General features: G+C 44.6%; 1 protein-coding gene and 1 non-coding gene across 4 annotated transcripts in view; one reads left to right on the plus strand and one right to left on the minus strand.

Annotated features, from left to right (window-relative positions):
• BUD13 (BUD13 spliceosome associated protein) overlaps positions 1-17,461 on the minus strand; it is a 310,128-nt gene that overhangs the window by 147,556 nt on the left and 145,111 nt on the right. The window lies entirely within an intron of this gene.
• On the plus strand, positions 17,249-17,320 carry TRNAW-CCA (transfer RNA tryptophan (anticodon CCA)). The gene has a single exon. It is a non-coding gene; the product is annotated as a tRNA-Trp (tRNA).

Genomic DNA, 17,461 nt, shown 5'->3' on the forward strand with positions numbered 1-17,461 from the left:
TATCAACAACCTTAGATATGCAGGTGATACCACTCTAATGGCAGACAGCGAAGGGGAACTAAAGAACCTCCTGATGAAGGTGAAAGAGGAGCATGAAAAAGCTGGCTTAAAACTCAACATTCAAAAAATGAATATCATGGCATCCGGTCCCATCACTTCATGGCAAATAGATGGGGAAAAAATGGAAACAGTGGCAGACTTTATTTTCTTGGGCTCCAAAATCACTGTTGATGGTGACTGCAGCCATGAAATTAAAAGATGCTTCCTCTTTGGAAGAAAAGCTATGACACACCTTTGTTTTCAGTTGATAGTCATGTACAACTCTTTGCAACCCCATGGACTGCAGCACTCCAGGCCTCCCTGTCCCTCACTATATCCCAGAGTTTGCCCAAATTCATGTCCATTGAAATGGTGATGCCATCCAACAATCTCATCTTCTGTCACCCTATTCTCCTTGTGCCTTCAATCTTTCCAAGCATCAGAGTGTTTTCCAATGAGTTGACTGTTCCCATCAGGTAGCCAAAGTGACAAACCTAGACAGCATATTAAAAAGCAGAGATATCACTTTGCCAACAAATGCCCATATTGTCAAAGCTATAGTTTTTCCAGGAGTCATGTACAGATATGAGAGTTGAATCATAAAGAAGGCTGAGTGCCAAAGAATTGATGCTTTCCAACTGCAGTGCTGGAGAAGACGCTTGAGAATCCTTTGGACTGCAAAGAGATCAAACCAGTCAACCCTAAGGAAATCAATCCTGAACATTCATTGGATGGACTGATGCTAAAGCTGAAGCTCCAATACTTTGCCCACCTGATGAAAAGAGCTGATTCATTGGAAAAGACCCAGATGCTGGGAAAGATTGAAGGCAGGAGGAGAAGGGGGTGACAGAGAATGAGATGGTTGGATGGTATCATTGTATCAGTGGACATGAGTTTGAGCAAACTCTGGGAGATAGTGAAGGACAGGGAAGCCTGGAATGCTACAGTTCACCGGGTTGCAAAGAGTCAGACATGACAGTGACTGAACAACAAAAACAACTGTTGCATGCAGGGTGCTTTATAACAGATATTATGGGAGATAGGGAAAAAGAGAAAGACATTGTCCAGTCCTCACCAAGTATACTCTATAGATGCATACTTAGTCATTCCATAAGCATTCACTGGGATTCATCCCACTAGGGATGTTAAGAAGATCAGTATGGATAGGATCCCTGTCCTCTGGGTGTTTATATTCTGGTGGATAATCACAGTTTACTGGGGCTTCCCTTCCTTGGTGGCTCAGCAGTAAAGAATCCACCTGCCAATGCAGGAGATCCGGGTTCAATCTCTGGGTCAGAAAGATCCTCTGGAGAAGGGAATGGCTACCCACTCCAGTATTCTTGCCTGGAGAATCGATGGAGAGAGGAGTCTGGCGGGCTACAGTCCACAGGGCCACAAAGAGTTGGACACAACTAAGCAACTGAGCAACAACAATCATAGCTTAATAAGCATTTACTACACGCTGGAAACTCTGCTGAGTGCTTTACCTATAGCATCTTATATAATCTGCACAAGAGATCTGCCAATGCTCATTTTACAGATAATGAAATTTGAGATCCAGAAAACTGAAAAAACATGCTGGAGCGCAGTTACTAGTGAACTTAAACAACCTGGGATTTGAAGCCCGGCAGTTTATCGTCAGTGATCATACTTTTACTTGCCTTACTACTGTGTTTTATTAGTGTGAAAAAGCTCCAAGGAATGTGTATCCTCCCAAACACAGCCATGCAAACCACTTGGCCCCCAGGCTGACAATATTCCTGGTCATTGCTCCCCAGGGGTCTAATGAACATCATCACATCATCACTATAATTTCTAAGCCTATCATGTTCGCCTTTAGATTCATCCCTCTGCAGCCCCTTTATCCTGGTAATGATTTATTGTTTTAATTGAGACTTCACTTAGGTAGAACTCATTGCTGCAAGCATGAGGGATTCCAAGCCCCCCCCCCCCACATTCAAGGCCAAGGTTGGCCCAAGCCAGCCCTCTCTCCCTGGCTCTTCTGACTACAGCTACGGAGTGACAGAAAGCTGCAAGCAGTCCTGGGGCAGGGGGGCGGGGTGGGGGAGAGGTGTCCTTCCAGAAAGACAAATGGCTTTGTATTCTGTAGAGATGGCCCTGACGCCCAGTGGCCTTTGGCTTAGTGAGTGAGCACAGCACACAAATAGGTCAGTGCTGTCAGGAGGGAGGGTGGGGTGGCAAGTAAGTGGGGGGCCCAGGTAGGGAGAGGTGAACCTTGTCACTGCAGGGGAGTGAGCCTGTGACAGTAGTTTAGCAGATCTAATGAGCAGCCAAGCTACCCCCCATCAACCCTGACACCTCTGTTTCTGCAGGCAGCAGCACCTGTCTATCTGTCAGACCGGGCCCTACCCCAACTCGTCCCCCTCCCTGGATGCCAGTGCCAAAGAAGCAGCCGTGAGACAGTGAGACAGAGAGCCAAATCGGGAGCTGAGCCAGTCTCCCACCTCAGAAGGGCACTTCTGCACAGTTGCATGGGCCCTGGGCATGGCAGAGGCCAGAGATGGGGGGTGGGGGTCCCTTTGATAAGCCAACACTTACCAAGGACCTACTATGTGCAGGCCCTGGGCCAGTCTGTTTCAGGGATTTGAGACTGAACAAGACTCAATCCGGTCCTATTAGGGCTCCAGTATAGTCGAAAGGCGGACTTTGATAGCTACAATCTACCATGGGAGTGCAAGAGAGAGCCACCACTCCAAGTTCAGAGACATGGGGAAGGCTCCATGGAGGAAGCAGCTCTGAGATGAGCTTGAATAATGGGTAGGCTTTTGATAGAAAAACACCAGAGGAAGAGAAGTAGGAAAGCATGGGATGTCTAGGGATCCTAGGAAATCAGCTTGGTTAAACCACAGGACACAGGAGGTATAACTAGAAAGGTAAGTAGGAATCCAGTGACGGAAGGTCTTGTATACCAGGGGAGGTAATGTTTCTTTTTACAAGATAAAAGTATTTGACTTGGGTAATGACTTGGTGAGAACTGGGGGGAAGGACCAGATGCGACCAGGAGGTTGCAAGAGAGAGGTTTATTGGAGAAAGAGCCACTGGACTTTACTACTTCCCAGTAAGGGAGCAGAAAACAGAAAGAGCAGTGTATCACCTAGGATTCAGTTCAGTTCAGTTCAGTCGCTCAGTCACGTCCGACTCTGCGACCCCATGAATCGCAGCACGCCAGGCCTCCCTGTCCATCACCAACTCCTGCAGTCTACCCAAACTCATGTCCATCGAGTCGGTGATGCCATCCAGCCATCTCATCCTCTGTCGTCCCCTTCTCCTCCTGCCCCCAATCCTTCCCAGCATCAGGGTCTTTTCCAATGAGTCAACTCTTCACATGAAGTGGCCGAAGTATTGGAGTTTCAGCTTCAACATCAGTCCTTCCAATGAACACCCAGGACTGATCACCTAGGATTAGGTATGGCCAAATATAACAGAAACCCAAGATAAAGTGCTTGTCCCTAAAAGAAGTCTAGAGGAAGCCAGTCCGGGGTTGACAGGCAGCTCTAGATAACTATGGACCCAGGCTCCTTCTCTTTCTGTTCTAACATCCTAGCACACAGTGTTCATTTCTAAGGTTACTTCATGAACCTGAATAGCTGCTGAATCTTCTCCCGTTGTTTCTACATTTTAGGCAACAGGAAGAAGGAAACAGAGAAGGCAAAACTTTCCCTCTGAGCCAGTTCCCTTTAAAGAACCCTCACACTTTCTCTTACATCACTTCCTCCACTCTCATTGACCAGAATTTAGGCACATGGCCAATACTAGCTGGAAAGAAGGGTAGAAAGGGAGTCTTTTGGATGGGGCCACTGTGCCCTGAATACATTTATGATCTGTCACTAGGGAAAAAGGACAGAGGGCTATTGGAGGCCAAGCAGTAGCCTCTAGCACAGGAATCAGCGATATCTCTGAGACTGTCAGAGCAGGGACCTGGGAGGATGATGAGCCCAGGGGCAAAACAGGGGAAAGAATAAGCTTTGGAGTGAAGCCGGAGCCTGGTTTTGATACTAGAGAAAAGATAGTTGCTTCAGGGTCTCTGCTCTACCCTAGCAGCCAGGGTGTCCTACTGGGCTCCCCACTGTTCTTGGGGTCAAGCCTTGGAGATAACCCTCAGCTACAGAGGATGAGTGGAGGAGAATGGGTGGAAATGAGGGCTTGAGAGGACCTGAATCCCTTGTCCAGACCTGACAGGGAAAAGCATAGGCTCTGCATCATCATATGGGGGTTGGCATGTGGACAGGCTAATACCACATGTCAAGAGCCACCCAACTGCAGGAGGAAACCAGGTAAAAGGGACTCAGAACTAAGTCACAGAAGGAGGTAAATACAGTGCACAGGATGGGAGGCTACCTCCAGGAAGCCTGTCCTACAGGGAACTGCCACACAGGGTGCTCCCCTGCCCAGCAGATTTGCCCCAATGAGCTTGGGATAGACAAATTCCCCTGTCCCAGGACACCAGGCCGGGCTTCCAGCGCTTGACTTCTGGACTGAGTCACACCCCACGTGACATCCCTGGGGGAGACTTGGGACATGGGGAAGGGAAGGCCTGGAGAGCTGCCTTCAGTTTCCTCTCCCCTCCGTCACTTAGGCAAAGGACGTGGGGCCACAGGCTGAATGCCTTCTGGCATGTGTGTGTCCTTTATGTACAAATGCATGCGAGTATCACCCCTTCTTCCATTCCCATTGGGATCAGCTATTTTTTTTTCCAAATGCACTCTCACCTTGAAATATTTCTGTTCACCCCAACATAAATTTATATCTTACAACAGAAATCTCTGGGTTTCCCCAAATGTCTAACATAGGGACGAGAAACAGATTTCAAGTCACCTTCCAGTGCCAATAACTCCTTAGTCACTATCTGAGATGCTGTATTGAGAAGGCTTCTGAGGACTCTTCTTGACTCAGTGGGGAAACGTGCTGTAATCTAGTTTGATGTCTGCCATGGGAAAACTGGAGAGGATAGTGCGGCAGACTCCAGCTAACTACCATCCCTGGTGTAGCACCTAACAGGTACTTAATAAGTGTTTAGTCAATTAATGCATGAGCTCCAGAGGGTCAAAGGAAAGGGTCATCCTTTCTTTCTGTAACTGCCTCCCTCAACCTGGGTCTGGAGTGACCTCGTACTGTTTCGTCCCAAACCACAGTCAGGTGTCCAGGCAGAGTGACCTCTAGAAGGAATTTGTTGGACTATTAAGTGCAGGGTTCTTGATAGGCAGCTCAACTTTGTCTCTCTGAGAGACTTTCTTCCTGCATCCAGGGCTCAATACCTTGGCCCAGAAATCCATGTCAGTCTAGGGGCGTTCTGAGGCCAGAAATGGTTGTTACAGGAAGGGACAGCCAGGCCTCTGTTCCCTGAGACTCTAAGTGGAGTCAGACAATTCTCAGAAGCCCAAATCTTGAGGGTTCAAGAGGAAAGTTCAACTAAGCTGGCCCAATTCTCATGCCCAGATCCAGCCAGCAGGACTATTTGAAGAGGTCATCAGGTTGTCCCCCAGTCCTCTCCTAGCAGACACCCAGACGGACCTCTCTGCTGGCAGGGTTCTGTTCCCCAGCCTCACAGAGCTTCTCAGCACCCCTGGTTCCAGTCACCCCACCCTCCCTTCCCCTGTCCAGGCAGAGTGCAGCCTCACGCTCCACCGGGCAGGCTGGCGCGCTCTGCCTCAACTCTCCTGAGCCCTCCGACGTTAGCCAGCTAACGAGAACGGATCTGACAGAGCAGGATTACCCACTCGGAGGGAGCCGACTGATTGTGTTTACTCCCAAACCTGGCCCTATTTAGTGGTCTGTGTGCATCATTAATCTTCTTCCACAATCCGTTCCCCATCTGCTCCCACTTTTTAATGAACTGCCACTTGTCGCACTCAATAAAATCAGCACTTTGCGAGAATTTCAGCAACGATGGACGGACAGGGAAAGGCAGGAGGCAACCCGCAACAGGCAATGGGGGAGAGGGAGGGAAAGGAGGCGGCGACAGAGATATATCCCCGCGGGTTCGGAAACAGCGTCCGATCTGCATGGGCAAATGAATCACAGCACGCCTGGTGCTCTGGGCAGCCTTGCCCCCAAGCAAGGCTCTAATAACCACATCAGACCAGGGCACTGGCAATTCTTACACCACACCCTGTCAGGCTGGGTTTGAACTGAGCCAGCCTGCTTTACACAATTATTTTCCTGGTCGTGAATGGCGTAGGAGGCATGAGGATGGAGTTTTCCAGACGGGGCTGCCAGCTCTGGGGATTCATCTGATACCAGGCTATTACCTCCTGATTACCTGACTTGGCAGTCGACCCACTCTGAGCTGTGAATCAACAGCAGGAAGGGCACGTGGGGAAGCTTAGGCTGCAAATTGCACTTTTCAATCACGTGTTAGAGGTGTAATGAGAGCTCCATCCAGGGGCTCCTAGGGTGGGGAAGGGTGGGTGGGGAGAGTGAAGTTGGGTGTCCCTGTTCTACTTGGGAATCTCAGGGCTGGAGAAGTCACCACTGGGGTCATCTAGTTTGAGGTTCAAGAAGAAAACTGAGGTCTAAAGAGGTGCTCCCCAGGTGGCACTAGTGGTAAAGAACCCACCTGCCAATGCAGGAGACATAAGAGAAGCGAGTTCAATCCCTGGGTTGGGAAGATTTCCCTGGAAGAGGGCATGGCAATCCACTCCAGTGTTCTTGCCTGGAGTATTCCATAGGCAGAGGAGCCTGGTGGGCCACAGTCCATGGGGTCGCAAAGAATTGGACACAACTGAAGCAACTTAACACACAAAAAGGTGAAGGAACTTGCTCAAGGTCACTGCCTCAGTCCCTGGGGTGGCTCTAACAAACTACCAAAAACAGGTGCCTGAGAAACAACAGACATTTGTTTCTCACAGCTCTAGAGGCTTGGAAGTCCAAAATCAAGGTTCCAGCAGATTTGGTGTCTGGTGAGGGCCCACTTTCTGGTTCATAGATGGCCATTTTTTTCCCGTGCCCCTGAGTGGCTGAAGGAGCAAGTGAGCTCTCTGGGGCCTCTTTCATAAGGGCACTAATCCCTTCATGACCTAGTCACCACCCACCAAAGGCTCTGATACCATTACCTGCAATACCATCACATTTGTTGTTGTTGTTGTTCAGTCATGTCTGACTCTTTGCAACCCCATGGACTACAGCATGCCAGGCTTCTTTGTCCTCCACTATCTCCCAGAATTTGCTCAAATTCATGTCCATTGAGTCAGAAATGCTATCTATCTCATTCTCTGCCACCCTCTTCTCCTTCTGTCTTCAGTCTTTCCCAGCAACGGGGTCTTTTCCAATGAGTCAGCTCTTTGAATCAGGTGGCCAAACTATTAGAGCTTCAGCTTCAGCCTCAGTCCTTCCAATGAATATTTAGGGTTGATTTCTTTTAAGATTGACTGGTTTGATCTCCTTGCAGTCTCCATCACATTGGGCATTAGTATTTAACATGCTGGGCATTTAGAGTCAGGGAGTGACCCAAAGAGTCAGTCTATAGTGGGGACACAGTGGCAGTCAGCATGTGGACCATTTGGGGAGGGTTGGGTCCCAGGGCTGACCTTCTCTCACATGGGGAGTAAGGCCTAGGAGTCAGACTCTGCCTTCTTGGGGACCCTTTCCTTCAAGATCAGAAGCTCTAATACCCTCTTCCTGAAGGCTTTGTCCCAAATAGTTTCTGGATATTTTCCAAGCAGGACAGAGAAGTATTGGGATCTAGAAGCAGTCTTGGCCTCACTGGCCCAGGTGTCTAAGAAGCCTGGGCCTCATGTGCCCACCGAGTCAATGGCTGCCCCACCCTTTCAGTCTGGGCCACGGAGCTCCTGCCTCAGAGTTTGGTCAGTCAGTGGATCTGTGCCCAAGTATGAATACCTATCATACCACGAGGTACTGACAAATAGGCCAGATGTACAGTCTGCCCGAAGCTCAAGGGGCTTTGGGCTTGCAGTTCAAGGAGTTTCCCATCCAGCACTTGAGTTCCCCACCAGGACCCTGGTCATCCCCTCCCTGACAAATAGGGTTCTGCCCCTGAGGCCTGCCAACACTGCATGGCTCTGCACCCCACGTCCCACCACCACCACCACCACTGGACTGCCAGCTCCATCAGGCAGAGTCGTGACGTGTCCTGTTCATGCACTATCCTCAGCATCCCAAACAGTGCCCACCAGGTGCCCAAATAAATATTTATGGAGGAAGCAGATGACCAAGGGCTTCCCTGGTGGCTCAGTGGTTAAGAGTAAGCTGATTGCCACAACTAATGAAGAGTTCACATAGCAATGAGGGTCAGCACAGCCAAAAATAAATTATTAAGTTTAAAAAAAAAAAGCAGATGACCAAATAGATGGATGAAATGAAGGCCCAGAACCACCTCACTTTGCATGTCATCTGCCTTTGGGGTCTTAGAGGCTCCTTCCTCCTCTCTCATCTCCTTGGTCTCTCTAAGGCTACTCCCATAACCCTCTTAGTATTTAGCTGGGGAGGGCTGGAGCTTGGGGGTCCAGCCCAGAAGCTCCATCCTTCTCCTGAGCCCAGCCTGCCCCTGGACCACTTTCTCCCATCCCTTACCCACCAGTGCTCCCCAGGTCCCCCTCACTCAAGGTGGAGTCACCAGGAGTGTGAAAGGAAGATGATCCTACTCACAGTGTTTGCTCTGGTCCCCAGAGTCACTCTAGCCTGGTTGACACTGCACAGCCCTGTTTCTGCTCCAGCCACCCTCTCTCTTCAGCACGGATGCTCTGGGCTCAGAAATAGTGTGCCTACCCCCAGATTTTGCCCACATCTGTGAAAGGAAGTACCACTTGAGACAAAGAGTCTCTTGAAAGTCACAACTGAGAGGGAATAGAAAGGAAAGTCAGAGTGCCAACTTCCCATTTGCAGAAATGTAGGGAACGACCAGGGACCAATGGCTCCCTCGTCCTTCCCCAGCCCTGGGGACATCAGAGAAGTAAAAGGGAGAAACGAAGGCAAGAATGAAATAGTGAACATGAGACAGATGGAGAGTGCCCCACAGTGCCTTGGGAAGGAGGCCCCAGCTCGCCCCGTCATCACCATGGGGCAGAAAACCTCAGAGCAAGCCCAGGGTGGGCCATCAGTAGAGTTATATCCAGGTGGACATTGAGAGCCCCCCCAACCACACACACACACTCAAAGACACACAACCCCACACCCCCACACACACCCATACACACACACCATAAAGACGAGGATTAAAACTTAAGGCAGTTCCCTGAGGGTCAGGGTCACCTAACAGAGAAGGGGATGGTAGTGGTCCATAAACAGTGATTGGACACTGGCTATACTACCAGGGCTCTGCACATTGATGTTCACTTATCCATCCCCCCACCACCCCAACATACCCTAAAGTTACCTGAAGCTGCACCAGGTAGGGGCAAGATTCATCTGCTCCCTGCTCAGTATGTGTAACAGCCAAGATGACTGACACCTCTGGAGAATATCAGTTCACAGAGGATAATGATAAAGTATCTGAGGAAGGCAACCCTTTTTTATTAAAAAAAAAAAAAGATAAGGAAGTACAGCAGACAAAAGTTGAATTAAAAGAACAAACAGAACAAGAATTTAAAATAACTTTATAATAATGATTCTCTAAGAGATAAGGGAAGGTACTGGTGAATGAAGCAGGAACACACAGCTTCTAAAAAGAGGCAATTGAAAATTCCAGTAGGATAAACATCATGGTTGAAATAAAGAAGTCAGTAGATGAGTTGAACAGCAGAACAGATTCAGCTAAAGAACTAGAAGATTAGATCAATGCTAAACAGTACCATAAAGGGATAAAGAGTTGTAAAATATAAAAGAAAAGTAAAGATATATGAAACACAGAAGTAAAAATGTCAATATATATTTAACAGGAATCCTCCAAAGAGAGAAAAATGAACAGAGGGGAGAAATATTTCCAAGGAATAATGATTGAGAACTCATAATTACAGGAAGTTGAAACACCTCAGATTGAAAAGGCTTCTACAGTGTCTCATACAGGATGAATCTGGGGGGGCGGGGAACTCTAGACATTCTATTGAGTAACTTAAGATCAAAAGTAATAGGTAAAAGTTTAAAACCTTCCAAGAGAAAAGAGCAGATAAACTACATATGAACAAGAATCAAATCAATGTCAGACTTCTCAACAGTGATCCTAAATACAAAAGAAAAAAAGAGCAATATAGTAATATTTTCAGTGTTCAGGAAAAAAAAAAACACCTTTAAACCTATCATTACATACCCAAGTAACTCCTATTTAAAAATAAGATCAAAATTAAGGATAGTACCATGCAGGTGAGATCTCAGACTATTCTCTTTAGAAACTCTTGGAGAGGGTCAGTCAGTCAGTCAGTCAATTCAGTCACTCAGTCATATCCAACTCTCAGCGACCCCATGGACTGCAGCATGCTAGGCTTCCCTGTCCGTCATCAACTCCAGGAACGTGCTCAAACTCATGTCCATTGAGTTGGTGACGCCATCCTACCATCATATCCTCTGTCAACCCCTTCTCTCCTCCTGCCTTCAATCTTTCCCAGCATCAGGGTCTTTTCGCAGGCGGATACTTTACCACTGTGCCACCTGGGAAACCAGAGTGCAACCATCACAATCTAGAAGTAAAATTTTAAGCAAACCTAACATGGTAAGACAAGCTTCCCAGATGGCACTAATGTAAAGAACCCACCTGCCAATGCAGGAGACATAAGAGACAGAGGTTCGATCCCTGGATCAGGAAGATCCCCTGGAGGAGGACATGGCAACCCACTTCAGTATTCTTGCTTGAAGAATCCCATGGACAGAGGAGACTGGTGTGCTACAGTCCAAAGGGCTGCAAAGAATTGGACATGACTGAAGCGACGTAGCACGCACGCATGCAACATGGTGAAACAAGGTGAGAATCATCACTAAAGTGAGAGATACCTGTTAAGGACTATATTCAGGGGAAGAGAAAAATATGAATATACTTCAGAACTTAAGGGAAAAAAGGTCATCAGAAGTCTTAAAAGGGGATTTCCCTGGTAGCACAGTGGTAAAGAATCAGCCTTCAATGCAGGGGACGCAGGTTTGATCCCTGGTCCAGGAAGATTCCATGGGGTCCGAGATTTCACGTGTCATGGAGCAACTAAGCCCTCATGCTGCAACTAAGCCCTCATGCAAATTTTAAAAATAAATAAAGAAGTCTTAAAAGGGCAACCAACAGAAAAATTAAAAATAGAATGAATTACTTTTGACCACTCAGCTTTTACAAGGTTATGCTACAGTAACAAGCAACTCCATCTCAGTGGCTTGCAGCAATAAAGGTTTATTTCTCATTCAGGCGTTGGCTGCAGGCCAGCTACTGCAGGTGTGTTTGATATATCTCCCCATTCCAGAACCTGGCTGAAGGAACAAGCCTTATCTCAGCCTCAAGGCAGAGAAAAACATGCAGTAAGGGAACCACACTATGGTACTTAATGCTTCTGCTCAGAAATCATGGTCAGATCTTTCTGACTCATATCCCATTTGTCAAGTAAATCTCAAGCCATGCTTGATGTTAACAGAATAGGAAAGTATAATCAACTCATAGAGAAAGGCAGCAAGTCACAGCACAAAAGGCAGGAATGTATAATCTTCCTGAGGGAAGGATGATCACATCTTTAAAACCAGGAAAAGAAAATTCACTCTAATTTATATAAGGCATAAAATGGGAGAGGGGCTAGAAAATTATATAAGACATGATGTAAGACAGTAGAAATGAGTACTAAAATAAATAAAAATTATAACTAAGATAGGGGGCTTCCCTGGTGGCTCAGTGGTAAAGAATCCGCCTGCCAGTGCAGGAGACACAGGTTCAATGATCCATGGTCTGGGAAGATCCCACATGCTGTGGAGCAACAAAGCCAGTGTGCCACACCTATTAAGCCTGTCCTCTACAGCCCATGTGGAGAAGGCAATGGCACCCCACTCCAGTACTCTTGCCTGGAAAATACCATGGACTGGTAAAAATATGAATATACTTCATGAATATACTGCAGCCTAGTAGGCTGCAGTCCATGGGGTCTCTAAGAGTCGGACACGACTGAGTGACTTCACTTTCATGCATTGGAGAAGGAAATGGCAACCCACACCAGTGTTCTTGCCTGGAGAATCCCAGGGATGGGGGAGCCTGGTGGGCTGCCGTCTATGGGATCACACAGGGTCGGAAACGACTGAAGCGACTTAGCAGCAGCAGCAGCAGCTACAGCCCATGTGGAGAAGGAAATGGCAACCCACTCCAGTATTCTTGCCTAGAGAATGCAGTGGCCAGAGGAGCCTGGTGGGCTGCTGTCCATAGAGTCGCACAGAGTCGGACACGACTGAAGTGACTTAGCACGCACACATGCGTTGGAGAAGGAAATGGCAACCCACTCCAGTATTCTTGCCTGGAGAATCCCAGGGACAGAGGAGCCTGGTGGGCTGCTGTCTATGGGGTCGCACAGAGTCGGACACGACTGAAGCGACTTAGCAGCAGCAGCAGCTACAGCCCATGAGCCACAACTACTGAAGCGCATTCGCCCAAGAGCCCCTGCTCCTCAACAAGAGAAGTCACTGAAATGAGAAGCCCATGCACATCAACAAAGAGCAGCACTGCCCCTCCTCACCACCCACATGCAACAACAAAGACCCAGCACAGCCAAAAATAAATACATACTTTTTTAAAAAAAGAAGTAAGTGGTAACATTCAACTTTTTAAAAAAAATAACAAAGATATGGAATCACATATGTGTTGAATTTTCTTGAAAAAAGCAAAAGCCAGTAGTATATTTTCTATAAGAGATATGTTTAAAAACAAAATTTAGTTCTCCAGTCTGGATAAGATATTATAGATCCATTCTCCTGCTCTTCCCCAACTCAGTGCTATAAACCCTGGAAATAATGTCAGAGGCAAAGGTGCTGAAAGGCTGAGTTTACATAGGACCCTGAGACTCATAACATAATATATAAAATGTCCAAGAAACAATTTAAAAGTCAACCATCATACCAAGAATCAAGAAAAATCACAGTTTGAATTTTAAAAGGCAATCAACTATGCCAACACTGAGATGAATCAGATGTTGGAATTGTCTGACAACATATTGCTAAAGAACTATCATAAAATGCTTCAGTAATCAATTAGAAATTATCTTAAACAAATGAAAACGATAGACAATCTTAGTTAAGATTAAAGTTATTTTTTAAGAGAACCAAAGGACATTATAGAGTTTTAAAATAATAGAAATATTTTTAAAGAAAACCTCAGTGGATGAGCTCAGTGAAAGAGTAAAGATGATAGAGGATAAAATCAGTGAACTTGAGCACAGATATATAGATTTCACACAGTTGAAACAATGGAGAGAAAATACAAAAAAAAAAAAAAAAAAAAGAGCAGAGCCTCCAGGATGTGGGGGAATAATAACAAAAGATCCAACATTCAAATCATCAGAGCCCCGATATAAAAGAAGAGAGTGTGGCTGAAAGATTATTTAAAGAAATATGGCTGAAAACTCTTCAAACATGGCCAAGGAAACAAACCGACAGATTCAAGAAGCTGAGCAAACAGAATAAACTCAAAGAAATTCAGGCCAAGCAGCATCATAATTAAACTTCTGAAAACCAAAGACAAATCAAATTTTTGAAAGCAGTCAGAGAGAAATGACACATGACCTATAGGGGAACCAATTCAAATCCACCAAAAGACAGAGGATTTTTCATCTGAAACCATGGAGGTCAGAAGGATGTGGCACAACATTTTTCAAGTTCTCAAAGTAATGAACTACCAACTACAAATTCCATGTCCAGTGAAAATACTCCTTTAGAAATGAAGAGAAAATAAAGATATTCTCAGACAAGGAAAAACAAAAAGAACGTTTTGCTACCAGAGCTGAGACCTACACTTAGAGATTGACGAAAGAAATTTTTTCAAACAGAAAGGAAATTATTTTAAAAGAAGAAGAATCTTGGAGCATCAGGAAGGAAGAACAAAAAATAATGGTGCATACAAAATACTATCTTATTCCTCATACTTGACAACTGAAACAAAAATTGTAACATCACCTGATACTCAAGCTCCTGAAATTTGGAGAATTCATGCAAACACTTCAAAAATAATTAACACCACTTTTACACAGCTCTACTAAAAACAGAAAAGGAGGAAAATTTCCCCAATTCTACAAGGCCAGTTTTGGTAACAAAACTAGACAAAGAAAGTACAAAAAAAAAAAAAAGGAAAACTACAGACCAGTATCTCTCACAACTAGGAAAAATCCTCAATAAAGTGGCAAGCTGAATCCAACAACATATAAAAAGAATTATACATATGACTGAGTGGGATTTATTCTAGGTTTGCAAGGCTAGTTCAGTATTCAAAAATCAATGTAGTCCACTATCAATGAGCATACAGAAGCAGAAATTTAAAAGCACAATACCATTTACAATCACTCCAAAGAATGAAATATTTAGGCATAAGTTTAACAAAATATATGCAGAATCTGTATCCTGAAATATACAAAATGCTGATGAAATACATTAAAGAAGATCTAAATAACTGAAGAGACATACCAGGTTCACAGAGGGGGAAGACTCAACATAGTAGAGATGTTAATGCTCCCGAAATTGATCTATAGGTTGAATGCAATTCTTATCAACACGTTTTTTTGTAAACAAAGAAACAATAAGATGAGAGAGAGAGAGATTTATTATAAGGAATTGGCTCACATGATTATGGAGGCTGATAAGTCCCAAGATCCACAGCTGAGAGGGAAGCTGAGAGGGGGACTTCCCTGGTAGTCCAGTGGCTAAGACTCCACGCTTCCAGTGCAGGGACCAAGGTTTGATCACTAGTCAGGAACCTAGATCCCACATGCTTTTTCCCAACTTTGGTTTTCAGATGTTTAATTATGATGTTTCTTATATAGTTCCTGTCTGAGTCCTAGTCTAAAGACAGGGGAAGATTGATGTTTCAGCTTGAACACTGTCAGGCAGAGAGAGAACAAATTCTCCCTTACTCAGTCTCAGTTCTATTCAAGATTTCAGTGCTTTGGATGAGGCCAATCCGCTTTAGGGGAGGGCAATCTGCTTTATTTGCTCTAGGGATTCAAATGTTAATCTCATCTGGAATATCCACACACCCTCACAGACACACCCAGAATAATGGTTAGTCAAATATCTGGGCAAGGTGACATAGAAAAAAAAAAAACCAAAATAAATTTTAAAAATTAACCATCACAGTAGACAAGCTTATTCTAAAATCTATAGTTGGCCCTCTGTATGCACAGATGTGGAACCCACAGATATGGGGAGCTGACTGTACGACACCAGTTGATATAAGAGAGGAGCAGCTGAGGATTCGGTATCTGCTGCAGGGGTAGGGGGTGGGGGGGAGGGGCAGAACCAATGTCCTGTAGATTATAAGGGATGACTGTATGTGAAAGGGCATAGGCTCTTGAATTGCTAAAACAATTTTGACAAAGAAGAATAAAGTGAGAGAAATCACTCTTCCTGATATTAAAAATTACTTTATAGCCACAGCAATCAGGACAATGTGGTATTGACAAGGAGATAAACACATAGATGAATGGAACACAAGAGAGAACCCAGAAACAGATCTACACAAATACACTTAACCGATTTTTGACAAAAATACAAAAGCAACTCAATGGAAGAAGAATAATGTTCTCAACAAATGATGCTGGAACAATTGGATGTCCATAAGCAAAAAAATGAACTCTGACCTAAATCTAACAGCGTATACAAAATTAACTCAAAATGGATCACAAATTTAAGTGTACAGTTGTAAAACTATAAAACTTTTATTTAAAAAAAAGTATGAGAAAAATCTCCTGGTTCTAGAGCTGGGTAACGTGTTCTTAGATTTGATACCAAAAGCAAGATTTGTAAAGGAAAAACCTGATATATTAAATTTCATAGATATTAAAAACTTTTGTTCCATGAAACTCTATACGACAAGTTACACAATGGAAAGAATATTTGCAAACCACAACACAATAAAAGAATAGCATCTAGAAAATATAAAGAAAATACACATATACAATTAGAAACAACTAATGTTGGAGAAATCGGATGCCCATAAGCAAATATATAATTAGAAAATGAGCAAACTACATGAACAAACATTTCACCAAAGAGGACAAACAGATGGTAAATAGGCACAGGAAAAGATGTTTAACATCATTAACCATCAAACAAATGCAAATTAAAACCACAATGAGATGTCGCTGCATACCTCTCATTATGACTAAAATAAAAACAGGAACAACCCCAAATTCTGGGAAAGATGTGGAAAAACTGGGTCACTCATACATTGCTGATGAGAATGTAAAATGGTACCGCCACTCTGGAAAATAGTTTCTTATAAAACTAAACAAGCAATTACCATATAGGCCAGCAATTCCACTCTTGATCTCAGAGGGGAAAAAAAATGTATGTTTACCAAAAAAAAATTGTACACAAATAACAGCTTAGTTTATAATAGCCAAACAATGGACATTTCAGATGTCCTTCAATAGATGAAGAACAAACTGCAATGCAGACATACCATGGGACACTATACTTAGCAACTAAAAACAATGAACTATTGGGACTTCCCTGGGGGTCCAGTGGTTAAGACTCCCTACTTCCACTGCAGGGGGCACAGGTTCGATCCCTGGTTGGGGAACTAAGATCCCACATGCCACATGGTCTGGCCAAAAAACAAATTAGAATATCAGTATATCATTAAAAAAAAAAAAAAGAATGAACTATTGATACACACAACAACGTGGATAAATTCTCCTGAGAATTATGTCAAGTGAGAAAAGTCAATCTCAAAATTTTATGTATTACATGATTCCATTTAAATAACATCTCTTTCAACAACAAATTAGTAGTTGCCAGGGATTAAGAATAGTTGTGGAGGGAAGATGGACATGGATGTGACTATGAAAGGACAATAGGGATCTTTGTGGTAACAGAGCTGTTCAACATCTTGACTGTGATGGTGGTTACACAAACCGACAGGTGTGATAAAACTTTACAGAACTAAATGTGCACACACAAAGATTTAACCATCCACACTCACACAAATGAGTACAAGTAAAAGTGAGAACATCTGAATAAGGAATAAGATCAGTGGATTGTATCAATGTCAATATCTTGGTTGTGAAATTATACTACAGTTTTATATAACATATATAACATTATTATAACATTATTATATAACATTACCATTAGGACTTCCCTGGTGGCTCAGAGGTTAAAGCATCTGCCTCCAATGCAGGAGACCCGGGTTCGATCCCTGGGTCGGGAAGATCCCCTGGGGAAGGAAATGGCAACCCACTCCAGTATTCTTGCCTGGATAATCCCATGGACGGAGGAGCCTGGTAGGCTGCAGTCCATGGGGTCGCACAGAGTTGGACACGACTGAAGCGACAGCAGCAGCAGCAGGAGA

The sequence above is a fragment of the Giraffa tippelskirchi genome, chromosome 11, assembly GCF_054371585.1.
Source record: "Giraffa tippelskirchi isolate mGirTip1 chromosome 11, T2T-mGirTip1v1.2.pri, whole genome shotgun sequence".
NCBI classification, from domain to species: Eukaryota; Metazoa; Chordata; class Mammalia; order Artiodactyla; family Giraffidae; genus Giraffa; species Giraffa tippelskirchi.